Source organism: Haemaphysalis longicornis, unplaced genomic scaffold (genome assembly GCF_048455015.1).
Source record: "Haemaphysalis longicornis isolate Haplotype H1 unplaced genomic scaffold, Haemaphysalis longicornis Haplotype H1 scaffold_2, whole genome shotgun sequence".
NCBI classification, from domain to species: Eukaryota; Metazoa; Arthropoda; class Arachnida; order Ixodida; family Ixodidae; genus Haemaphysalis; species Haemaphysalis longicornis.
This window is the reverse complement of record NW_027526295.1, coordinates 168,093,526-168,106,114: the sequence shown is the minus strand read 5'-3', so window position 1 is coordinate 168,106,114 and position 12,589 is coordinate 168,093,526. Positions and strand designations below refer to the sequence as shown.

At 46.7% G+C, this 12,589-nt stretch overlaps 1 protein-coding gene across 1 annotated transcript in view; it reads right to left on the bottom strand.

The window, feature by feature from the left end:
* LOC144169456 (neural cell adhesion molecule 2-like) overlaps positions 1-12,589 on the bottom strand; it is a 181,498-nt gene that overhangs the window by 109,433 nt on the left and 59,476 nt on the right. The window lies entirely within an intron of this gene.

The window sequence follows — 12,589 nt, the reverse complement described above, 5'->3', positions numbered from 1 at the left end:
TTAAGATAGTATTGTAGTTGGCATCCCCCGCCAAACCCTAATTAGGACCCGCTTTTAACAGCAGAGGTGTTTAGGCCTCTAGTTTCGCCGTCCAGCGTTACCAGAAAAAATACCAAGAAAAATACGGAGCGCACGTGAGCGGAGGTGTTGGACAGGCTTGCGCGTGGGCTTGCGCCACGTGAGGAGCTCGCAAAAAAATACCAAAAAATACCGATCGCACGCGAGCGTGCGCCCCGTGAGGAGTGCCCGGTATCGGCCAGACCGACCTTCGCGAACACTCTGCCCGGTGTTCATGGCATGATTTCTCGCGAGCTCTTCTTGTCACGAGTTCACGCGCGGTCACACCTGAAGTAGGGAGCACAGACGCCGAGTTCGCGAAGCTGGTTGCCGCGGGTTCTAACGCGTGCCAACGCGGTCCACTTTGGAAGAGATGTGAAAGGCTGCGATCAAAACGATCCCAGCTTGCCAGTCATGGAGAACTTTCAGCGGCAAGTTCGGAAATCCATGTGAGGTGCAACAGTCGGGTATCCGACGAAGGGAGAGGGGCCGCCAGCTCTGCTGTTTCTCCAGCCTTGCACCGCTGGTGCAAGCAGCGCCAATTTTTTTTTTTTGGTGTTGTTACCTGCCACGTCAGGCGGAGAAATACCGCTCTAAAAGTTATATATTAGTTGTCTTGGAGTTATTTGCCAACGTCTGCAACAGCTTTCTTTTGTGAAAGCAGTTCCTGAAGCAGTGTCCCATTCACCGCTTTTATTTCTCGGGTACTTGGGAGGTACCGTTTATTTTTTTTTAATTGTTGCAGCCACCGATTGCTCTAGAGTCCACGTGGTTTCTTTATCCAGCTAACAAACCTTCTTACCTCCAGGTCGAACAGTTCACCCGGACTAGAATTATTTGACAAACACACCCTCAAATTCAAAGTCCGTATAAAACAACCACTTCGACCACCCGTGCGTTACGTTGCGTACCAGACCAGAAATGGTGAAACAAAAAAAAAAAAAAAAGCTTGAAACTGCAAATTGCTTGGGTAGCCGCCTGCGTTATCACGTCGCCTGACCGGAGCCTGTTTTCGGCTTTTTATGAGTCAAGCGACAGCCCGATCACTCACAGTGACTGTCAGGTGATTGAGAACTTCTCGACGCTTAGTGTCAGTGCATTTAGGTAATTGCTTTCGAGAAAGCTTTGAGCGTACAGTCTTTTTTGTGTGTGTTTTTGAGTAATCCATCTTTCAGAATACCCACGCCCGCCACGTAGAAAATATTTAGCGCCTCGACCGAACAGGCCCCACGTTTCGCCTCACAAACTAGCGTCGTGACGGGACGTGGTGACAATCTCTGTACACTTAGCCCAGTCTGTGACGCCACACAACCGCCTGGGCGATGGCCTGTGTACGCGAAACAAGGCATTCGCAACAGCCAGTCTGCTTATTGTGTGCTACATACACTTTGGCATGCTTCGTTTTCCCAATAACAGTGTTCACTGCATAGTTTTACTATGCTCGTCTAGACGAGAGCTCGCCGACGACCTTAAAGCAGCTTCGAATAGGCCGTAAACGACAACATTTTTGAGTTACTGACAGTGATTCGGGCTTTCTCAATTAAAGGAAGATATTAAACTTCTAACTACGCTTAGAAAACGACACCTACATGTCATTTATACACAAATACTCACTCACTCACTACATCCTCGTCTCAGTTGAGCAAGTTGTATCTTGGCATCATTACTGGGAATATTTGTCAGTTTGGTTTGGCTGGGTCGCCATAGACCTTCGTGAGTACTTTCAATTTGTTTTTGTTTTTTTGTATTGTGTAAATTTTCTGGTCTGTGTTAAACTGGTCGTTGCAGCGCCTTTCCTGTCTGGGCCCTTCACTATGCGTGCACTCTTCAGCAAAAATACATAGATAAGTAAAACAAAAAAAATTTGTAATAAAACTACTTTCTTGGTTAAAAAAAATTGTAACTGCACACACGGGATACTTGCCCAGCCGAGAAAAGCCGTGTTGAACCCTTCGCGGCTAAATATATTTAGCAATTGCCTCTGGAATGGAAAGCAAAAAGGGAAACTCAGTGGGTTCGCGACCACAAAATTGACTGTGCTATAACGTACACAGGGTGTCCCAGCTATCGTGCGCCAAGATTATAAAAAATACCAGTTGCGTCACTCGAACAAAATCTAGAGCATAATGTTTCCAGTACAGTAGAGTGGCGGTCAGTAATTTTTTTTTGGTTAATAAGATTTAAATATTTATTTATAATTAATTATCTTAGTCGAGAAGTACTGCCCTAATCATTGAAGTGTCAAAAGACACTTGTAGTTACCCACGAGAGGAATCTAACTGCGGTATTTTCAGCGACGAACTAATTGCGTACTCATTTATTCTGACGGATAAAGACACCCCGCGAAATATGAAAAATACCCCATGAAGGCGCTCCCGCGGGCATCATAAGCGCCCTCAAATAAGCTGATTGAACGCAACTGCTTTCCCCGTCACACGTCCGAGAACACAGCGCATCACCTTGATAAGGGAATGCACGGAAGGAACAGCAACAGCAAGTTTCGCGGGGCATGTGTGGGAGATGAGGTACAAAACTTGGTCGCGATTTCTTCTTTCTTTCTTTTCTTTATTTTATTCTGGCTAACTCAGACGCATCCTGTTCGAGGGCATTGCTTTGCGTTTTTCACATTTCGAAATTTTTCATATTTCGCGGGGTTTCTCTATCAGCCAAAATAAATGAGTACGCAATTAGATCGTCACTGAAAATACCGCACTTAGATGCCCTTCGTGGGTACCTACAAGTGTCTCACTGACACTTCAATGATCAGGGCGGTACTTCTCGAGTAAGATAAATAATTTAAAATAAATAATTAAATATCGTTAACGAAAAAATTACTGGCCGCTACTCCACTGTACTGGAAACAGTATGCGCTAGGTTTTTTTTGTTTTTTTTTTTTTCACGTAACGCCACAGCTGTTTTTTAAAATCTTGGTGCATGATAGCTGGGACACCTTGTATAAGAGCTTCGTGCCGTAAATATTCCGGCTAATATGGCGGGTCATTGAGACAACATATTTTGCATTCAAACAAAACAACTACCACCCCGTGGAGTCCTTTTTTATAGAAGGTATTTTTACAGCACCTAGGTGACAGAATCATATGCTGGAAGCTTAACGGCCCCAGCCTGCGCAGCCTGAAGTGTGACCTGAAGGAGTAATGCTGCGTACGGTGCGTTCTCATTTGCCCAAGCGACGTGCAGAAGAAAGTGCTACGAAGAAACGGCGAAGTCAACCGCGTGGGTACACAACATATATCAATGGGCGATGATGCGAGCCACTTTACTGTTTTCCTTGTGAAAAAAACCCAAACGTTATTGTTAAACGTAACATTACGGGTTAAGGAAAAATGCTTTCACTGCCACAAATTTGAATGAGCGTATTCTTATAATAGGGTTTCGTTTTAGATTTGAAATTTCTACTCAATTTTTGTTTGAGAAAACAGCGGCTTGCCTTCGCTCACGGGCGTGTGGTAGGTTTGCGACAGCCTTATTTTTCAAGTGTCGTGTAAGCTACCAACCTCAAGCCAACATCACGTCGGTCTACCCTAACCTTTACCGAGTGATAGAGGATCTTGCTGTCCAGCCCCGCCCTGGAGTGTGGTAATGCAACCAGGGGAGGAGGCGATCCTGCCTTGTTTTTTGTATTTGTGTGTAAGAGAGAGAGTATATAGGCGGTATAAGGGTGTATTTTCTTCCTAATAAAGGTTGCTGAAAGTGCACTCTGTGTCGCACCGTCTCGCTTCATCTTTGTCTCTTTTTTGCGCAAGTACCTCCATGGAAAATCAGCTACAGCTGGTCGCCAGGGGCCAGGTGACGAGATCAGTACATGGATTCCCGTGAAGACGGAACCGCCTCCGTCTATTGTGTAGTTAACACTGAAGGCCACAGGAATAAAGCATATTCTCTCTCTCTTTCATTCATTTATTCATTCAGTCGTTCTTCAATTGATTGATTGATTGATTGATTGATTGATTGATTGATTGATTGATTGATTGATTGATTGATTGATTGATTGATTGATTGATTGATTGATTGATTGATTGATTGATTGACAATGACGTCCCCTTAGCATCCGAGTGTTGTCACGTGCTACCCCCGGCAGACGATATAACATCTATATGAAATATACCACTCCAACATTTAGCGCTGCAGTTAGCTGCAGGCTGAAATTGAATTTTGTCCGTAACAGGCTGCGCGTACACGTCACGTCTTCAAGTATGTTACTTCCCCACCGGTATTCTAATCAGCCTTTAGTGATGCCCACGTCTCTGTAGTTTACTTCCTGCGTATTTCCTTTACACCCCAGGCTGACTGAAGGTGAATCTCGTTATTGGGTTGACACTTTCGACTTGGACAGGTGTGTTCGATACATGTGCTAGTACTACCGGATAAAATTGAGAATTTTAATTATGTATGTATGTATTTATTCTTCATCAGGAAGAGAGGAAGGTCCATCAGCGGGTGTAAATTGTCTCGCCTAGGGGCGGACACCGGAATGCGTGCTGGTGTGAGGGAGGTGTGATGGGGAGGAAAGAGTACATGGTGATAGGAATAGGGGGTAAGAGATAAGGTTAACATGGAGTATAAATAAAACACATAGGGAAGGAGAAAAAAGGGGGAGTTAAACAATCATGCTAAGTAGGGATACATATAGATAAACATTAAACATATGCAGAACACAACTGTGTAACAGACATGTTACAGACATGTAACAAAAAAGAAAAAAAAATTCCCCCGCACCTCCCCGAGGGGGATTGTGAGGATGCAGAAATGCGAACGTCGAACGCAACGTCCTCGGGTACCATGCGAGGAAGGCACCGCATAACCTTCGATACGTCGATGGGCACGTTCACCGCCTGTCCCTTGATTCCAAACTGCCCGTTGCCTCGAGTCAGCCGCCTGATGCTCATGAAGGGGAGTCGAGGCGCGATGAGCCGCTCTTCGACCGGGTTCAGATCGGGAAGATGCGCCGGCCGAGGAGGATAACGGTCGCCAAAACTCACGCAGCCCTCCTCTTCGCAGCTTTGTTGTTGTTGTTGTTGTTGTTGTTGTTGTTGTTGTTGTTGTTCCTTTGTATATTGGCGCATACCCACTTCTTCTCCTTCTTCTTCTTCAGCGGTTCCCCTACGGGAAGATGACGATGGTGGTTGAACGCGAACCTATCTCGTGATGGATTGTTTGGTTGGTCAATCCCAAGGGACATCATGCCACAATCATCATCAGACGCGCTGCGGACGCCGGCCAAGGGACGCACGACAACCCTCGACTATAATGCATTTCTGCATAAAAGGCACACACACGCACACGCACACGCACACAAACACACACACACAAGCCGCATCCTCAGCAGCAGTCAGCAGCACTACATTCCAGGCTGTTATCTGGCGTTGTAGTCACAGGGAGCAATTAGGAGAGTAGTAAACAATGTCCCCCTAATAGCTCATATGCATGAATAACAAGGACGATGGTCCAAGCAACCAAAATAGGAAGTGATGCAAACTGGACATGATGATAATTACGACGAGGGCGACGATGATGCTGATAATTGCGATGAGGAGGTGGAGGCACATATATACCACCGGACATTAACCACAGCAGGCACCACGTCATCACGGTGCATAAAAATGACCGCGCTGCGTTGCACGTTACACCTGTTATAAAAAAGTCAGTGATCTCCGCTCTGTGACCAAGGATAACCAGAGAAGCTGGGCGCAGCTATAGGCGGGCAAACTCAGCATGTTTGTTTTTAATTTGCGATTGAGCATACTTCCTAGCTAATTATCTGAGTGAAACTTGGAAAGACTAGTTTTATTCTAGCGGACAAACATTTTAGCCGACAAGCTCCTGCTGACCGGTACAGCAGCCGATGCTAAGACGGATCAATGATTTCTCTGAAGAGGGAACCACTCTTACAAGAACAGCCTAAATGCTCGCAATAAGAGCTTGCTCTCTCTCAATATAAAAATCTCCCAACAGCACAACGGGCATGTCATCCGCGAGCGCGTGAAGCTTGGCTGCGCTTGCACGTCCCCCTTCGCACCATCTGCACTCCCCACCATGCAAGAAGTAAAGGGGAAACCGGGGACGTGCGCGGGCTTCGACGTGAAAGACACCGGCCAAAACGTCGCTACTGAAGCACTTCAAGCTCTGCGGAAAAACACCGGCCAAAACATTACCCCAGGAGTAAAACGTCAACACAAAACACTAGCTCCTGCACGCGAAAAATTTCCCTTCTACGCCGATTTGTCGACGCACAGGATATGTGGAAACGGAGGAACATACAGCTTCGCTGTAAAAGATCATTGGTGCGATGTGCACAGAGGTGGGCTCTGCACCGCCTACATCGACAGCCTCTGCGAAACATGGCGGCGCACGCAATCCGGATTATCTGCTCCACAGTTCAACACTAAGGCACTAGGATTCGCTACATCATAAGGAGCGCTTAGGGGTCATGGAATGTTTCTTTTAAACTTTTGCTTTTCAAAGAAAGCAAAGCCGCGCGATGGATTCAAACCACGAGTCACGCGACCGGTCTTCCTATACCAGATCGAATACCTAAATACTCTGGAAGCGTCGGGCGCTTTGTAATACATACTACTCCGCTAGAAGTAGTAATATGATCTTGCATAAACTAGCCGGATACAGCGCGATCCGTGCAATGCCACAGGGAGAGTGGACTGGAGGAGGAAGTTTGAGTTTAGGGGGCGTGTAGGGGTGGTGTAAAGGAGCGAAATAGGGTGGGTGAATTGAATCCACTCCGTCAACACAAATCGGCCCCCCAGTCGGAATATCGCAGCTAGCTCAGACGCAATAGTAATGATTGCCCGTTGAATGTTCTCTCCCGGTGCTACACAAACAAAATCAGCACCAACCTGCCAGAAACAGCTAGTTCGCCCAGTAAAGCGCGCGATGACAACTACGGGAACCCGGCTTTAATCTCTGCACCGGCGACAGAGGCGTTGTCTCGTCGGGCCTGCAATGTTTAGACCGAACAAACGGTAGGATCGAATCGGTCGCAACCCTCCACGGGCTGCCGCCGGGGTTGCCAATAAGTCATCGACCAAGGCCGCGCGCTTTTCGACACTGTACGCATGCCTGTCGGGCTTCCGCTTCGACTGAGGCCGGCGTTGGCCGCCGCAGGTTTCTTCTCAGCCCGCACGCGCGCGCGCGGCGAAGCGCAAAAGACAATGGATGCATACCGTGCTTCGTTGACGACCGCTCGCCTTTTTTCCCCGCTCGCTCGGGCGGCGGCCAGCAGAACGTACGTAGCGGGGCGGAGAAATTTAATTTCGACCCGGTCTCGTTCTCAGATCGATTCGGCGCACCGGAGCAAATACGCAAACGCTTATACGCGGCGGCCCGTGCAAAATAATATGACGAGGGCTGCCCGAAAATCAACCAACGTCGACGCACGCGAAAGAAATATCGGAAGAAGCGGTAGACTGTGTAGAGGGCGAGAGAGCAAGAAACACGAACACACGCCTGGAAATGGGGAGAAAGAAATTCGATGAGGTTGCATCTCGCGCGAAATATATACTGGGTGATGTATTTATTGCTCGCTTCAATTCGCCTTACAGTACCACAGGCCCGTATGAGTGTTTGCAATAGGCATCGATTGCCCGCCGTTGCGCCACGCAGTACAGGCCGCACAACGTGTTCGTTTCTTTATTATTTGTTGTTCCCGCGATGCTCATCTTTATATTGCGGCTTGCTTCATCGGCTGGATGTCGTTAAAATTGCGGGGATAAGACAATTCCGCTTCCACTCGCAACTGCCGCGTTTACAGGCTGGATTGCGAGTTTTAGCCGGATTGCTTTTCCTCCGGAGAAACTGAGCGCTATTACGACATGAAGGGAAAAAAACAAAATTTTTAACGAAATTCGGAAGCCTTAAGTTGGCTTTCAGGGAGACGTAACGTGTGGCTATTCCCGCCGAAATCGAGTCAAACATACGATAAAGCGCAATTTCAGCACTAGAGTCTGGCAGGATACGCCCCTTAACGACTGGCGTTAAAAAGCTCTTTGCTAAGGCGCCGAGCATTGCAACACGAGGATAAATCTTGCCTATTTTGGGCTACTATGTAATCCGAAATCAGTCAGCTCGAGGTCGATAATCTTGAGTATTTCGCGTTATTTTTGTCGTGGCGTGGGCGCGTTTTTTATCTGCCAAAACTCTCCAAAAGTTCATAACCACCGGTGTCCCGAAACGTTCTGGATTAACTAGCACTAAAGCATCAAAATGGTTGGGTACACCGGTTTGTGCAAGTGCATGGCTGAAATTAGAAGAAAAAAAAATCAGTGTCCTTCACTCTGTGAAGAAGGATGACCAGCGAAGACGGGCGCAATCCAAGGAATGCACGGACCGAGACACGTTTCTTTATAATTTGCGATGGAGCGTACTTCCTAGCTAATTAGCTGAATGAAACTTACAAGGATTAGGGTTTTATTTTAGCGGACAAACGTAGGGCTGTCCCTTTCCCTCCTGAGCCGTAGGCGTCTTACTGCCTGTGTTACACACCAATTCAAACCGCTCGACCATGGAGAAAAGCAACCAGGCCGAATCGGGCCGTGGTATGTCTTTTTAAACTCATCTGTGAGTGCATGAAGCCTGCCTGAGCAGGTACACGCCAGTTTATTGAAATTAGCCATAACGTTACATTTTGAGCTAGGCCTAACGTTACCAAACGGTATACCCGCAGCTTCAAGTACAACAACTTCGACGTTGCTTCGAATATCGTTAAACTAAGTGTTAAGGCTGCCAATTGTTAGGCTTTATCATAAACCTAGAAAGGGCTATTAACCAATACTCTCACTTATTCATAGTAAAAGATGAAAGAAAAAACACAAAAAGAAAATGTATATGATAGCACCTCCACACCCACATCTTAAACCAAAAATCGTTAATGTCCGCTAGAAATAAATAATTTCAATCAACCAATCAATCAATTAATCGATCACTTACTTAGAGCGCAAGCACTACAGCGGTCGACCACAAAAAAATGTGCATTCGTACTCTCAACCCTCTATGCGTCACTTGAAGCATATATCGAAGTTTAGCATACCGGCAGGGTAGCGCATGCCAAGGGGGTTGTATTGTACAATGCTACCGATGATTCCGTGTAGACATGGACCCGTTCTTTGTAGGCCTCATGTAGGAACATGCCCAGTTTTGCCGGTGCTGTAATAATACCAGACAAATCTATAGACACTAATTCGTGCTTACCAGCTTAACGACGTTGACCGCTCCTAAAGTACCAGTTATTCGCGAGGCTCTCCTGTTCATCAAGCGTGACTCCCCACAAAAATAGGCTATGCTTCGGGACTCTAGGCCCGCTCCTTGTGCATTCAGTCTGACATTTGCCGTAGCTCATTCTAACAGCTAGTGGCTGAAATGGGGTTTATATATGACTTTGTATATTCAGGCATGCGTCAGCTATTATTTGTCGGTTCCACCCAAGCCACAGTGTTATTACGGGGGCGAATAAGGAGATGAAGGGACAAATTAAGCCAATAAAGTGCCCAATTTACCTGCATCCCTCAAAAGCGCCGTGAGACAGCTAGGTCACTGTGGTCGATTTACGGTGGGGTCACGCTCGCTATGAGTAATCCACAAGAGTTCTCGAACACTTGTCTTTACCCGCTCGACCACTATTGGCAGCGCCACCTATTTACTAACATGCCGCGCTCGGACGTAACCTTTATTTGCCGTCTGTGGCTAGATGTTGCCTTCCCCAGTGCTTGCTCTTCCACTATCGGCATTGCCCTGCTTGTGATGTGCACGCCACCGAAGAGGCAATCGAACAAATTGTGCCACCGTGCACGATTCACAACGTCATGGCAGCACCTCTCGACCACACTCCGAGAACCCGGCGACCACCTATTTACAGTGCAGTCTATTTCGGGCCACAGGAGCTGTCCTTCAAAGTCCCAAAAGGGTTAAAAAAAAGCCTGAGGAGGAGGAGGCGGAGGAAACCTTATTAAACAGTGAGATCGAGCTTGTAAGTGGGCGGGGTCCTCAGTCCAGGACTCCATTGGTGCGGTCTGCCGTCTTCGCTCTTTCCGCGAGCAAAAGCTGCTTACTTAGGTCTCAGCTGGCAAGTTCACCCTCCCACTGCTAGTATGTAAAACTGGGAATTCGTGCATGTTCTGGGTTTGAAGGGCATGTCCAAACCATATGGAAGAGCGTTGCTGGGTTGCCACAGTGCCTGCACAGGGGGTAGTACAATGCGGGGTGAATAGCGTGTAACCGTGTGGGATGTGGAAATGTGTTTGTTTGAAGTTGTCGGAGGGTGACTTGTTGTTCTTTTGTTAATTTTTCGGCCGGGGACGAGAAGGTAAGTCGGATGAGCATGTAGTGTTGGGTGATGTCGTTGTATGTAATAAGTGGGTGTCTCATCCTCTCATCGTCCTCCTGCGGTGCCCGGCGAGCAAGATCTCGGCCGTGAGCGTGAGTCGCTGCATTGCCGCTAAGTGATGAGTGGGCAGGCGTCCAAATGATTTTGACTGTTCTTTCAGGAGGGTTTTGGACTATGCTACGTACGGCTTTCGTGGAAATCCTTCCGGCTAAAAGCCTGACTTCACTTTTTGAAGGACACAGGCCTATTTAACGGTTGTAGGGACGTTACCAACGTGTAGCGTCCTTCGTTCGCCCATTTTGTTGGTTTACCTGCTTAGTTTATGACTTTTCTCGCTTTTAATTTCCTCCATGGGGTTGTCCTTGGATTTTAATATTTTCCCTCTCTTTTTTTAGGATTTTCTTCCTCGTTTCCTCTATTTTGTGAAATGCCGTTCCTTCCTTCCCCTTTCATACCTCCGTACCCAAAACCACGTGAAGGGTAGCCGAAGTTCCCTGGTTAACCTCCCTGGCTTTCCTGTACTATTTATTCATGCCTTTCTGCACGACGTTTTGTGGGAAGGAATTTCCCGTAAGTGGTGCAGTCTGTTAAGCAACGCTCATATGGCTAGGGTTATTAACATATATGATAAGGATATTTACCTTATATGGCTGCAGTGTGTTAGGTAAGACCGCCGTCGAAGCTCAAGAGAAATGAAACTTTTCATACCTTTCACCCAAATTCCGCGTCACCTCTACTTCACGTGCTGAAAAGCTTCACTGGCCATCCATCTTACAAGAGTGGATGGGCAGATGATTTGTTCTCTTTGTCAGGCACACTTTTAGAGTTTTATGTTTTAAGCCCCAGTCTCACGGGATATATTACATTACGTATTTCTAAATAGCGTAAATTTTTTAGGTGGACTACGGTCGAGAAAAGGTATCAACTAACAAAGCGTTCGCATCCTGAACACGCTCATGGTAGGCTAAAATAAGCGCACAAATCTTATTTCATGAACGCGGAAAAGCAGCGAAAGATCACAGCTTACAGTAGCATCCATTGCTTACAACTGTCGTTTGCAGTCGATCGGCTTGCTTCGATTATCCGGCTCATTCGTGATCTACAATGTGGCCCATGCAAGTCTTTCACGGGCTACATAATCTGTCTTCTCTGGGCAAATCCGAGTCGCCACACTGCCGAACATCAAGAAAAAATTATGTAAAAAAAGTGGGGCCAACTCTAACTGCGGCCCGGAGCATTAGCTGCGATTAAAGTCACGTCAGGGAACACAAATGCTATTCTCGTTTCTTTTCGCCGTCCCTCCCAGTGGGACTTCCGAGAAATGGATGGTCCCAGGTTGCAAATTAAATGAGTTTGTTTGGGCATGCACACGCGTTCAACGATTATACTCTGAACCAGGGGACACAGAAGGGGCTCGCTAATAAATGAAATAGAGGAGCGTGTACATACGTCGTCGGAGCGACGACTCCAGCTTGCCAGTGGACATTGCCCGTGGCCTTCAAAATGCGAAAGTTTTCACTTCCAAAGAGCGACTTCGTGAAAGAGAGAGAGAGTAACAGCACGGCATAGAGAACAAGACAGAGACAAAGGTTGTTGAAGGTTTATGTATTACAGCCAAGCATAATGTATGCACCATATATCTATGCCAACTGTGCAAAGTCTTCCTAACAATTGCTACCCGCCTCTCAAAGCCACTGCCACTCCCGCGGCAAGAAACGATCGTCAGCCGAATGGAGTGAGGGTTGTTCGAAATAGCTAGCTCCGTCGTGGCCTCGTAATTGAACTAGTCGAATACCATACAAAATGAATGCGAATTGTGTAAAACATTCGCAGCAATTAGGCAATAGTGGATAAAACTTAAGTTTATAGATACTACCTGAGAGATCAGAATCGAAGATTTACGAACGACGAATAAGGAATGTCCGTCAATTATCTTGAACATTTTTTTTTCTTGTTGGAGGCAATCTAAAGTATCCGAAGAAAGTTTGAACTACCGCATCGCTGAAGGAATTTTTACATGATACCAGCCGTAAAGTTGAGATACTTAAAACTTTCACGTCTTGTTCAAGGAAGTACACTTCTTTTAAAAAGAAAACTTTAGAAATTTTTTTTCTTAATTTAATTTTGTCTCTGTGCCACAGGTACCATTTCTGTCTCCTATTTTGAGTTTTCGGATGCGTC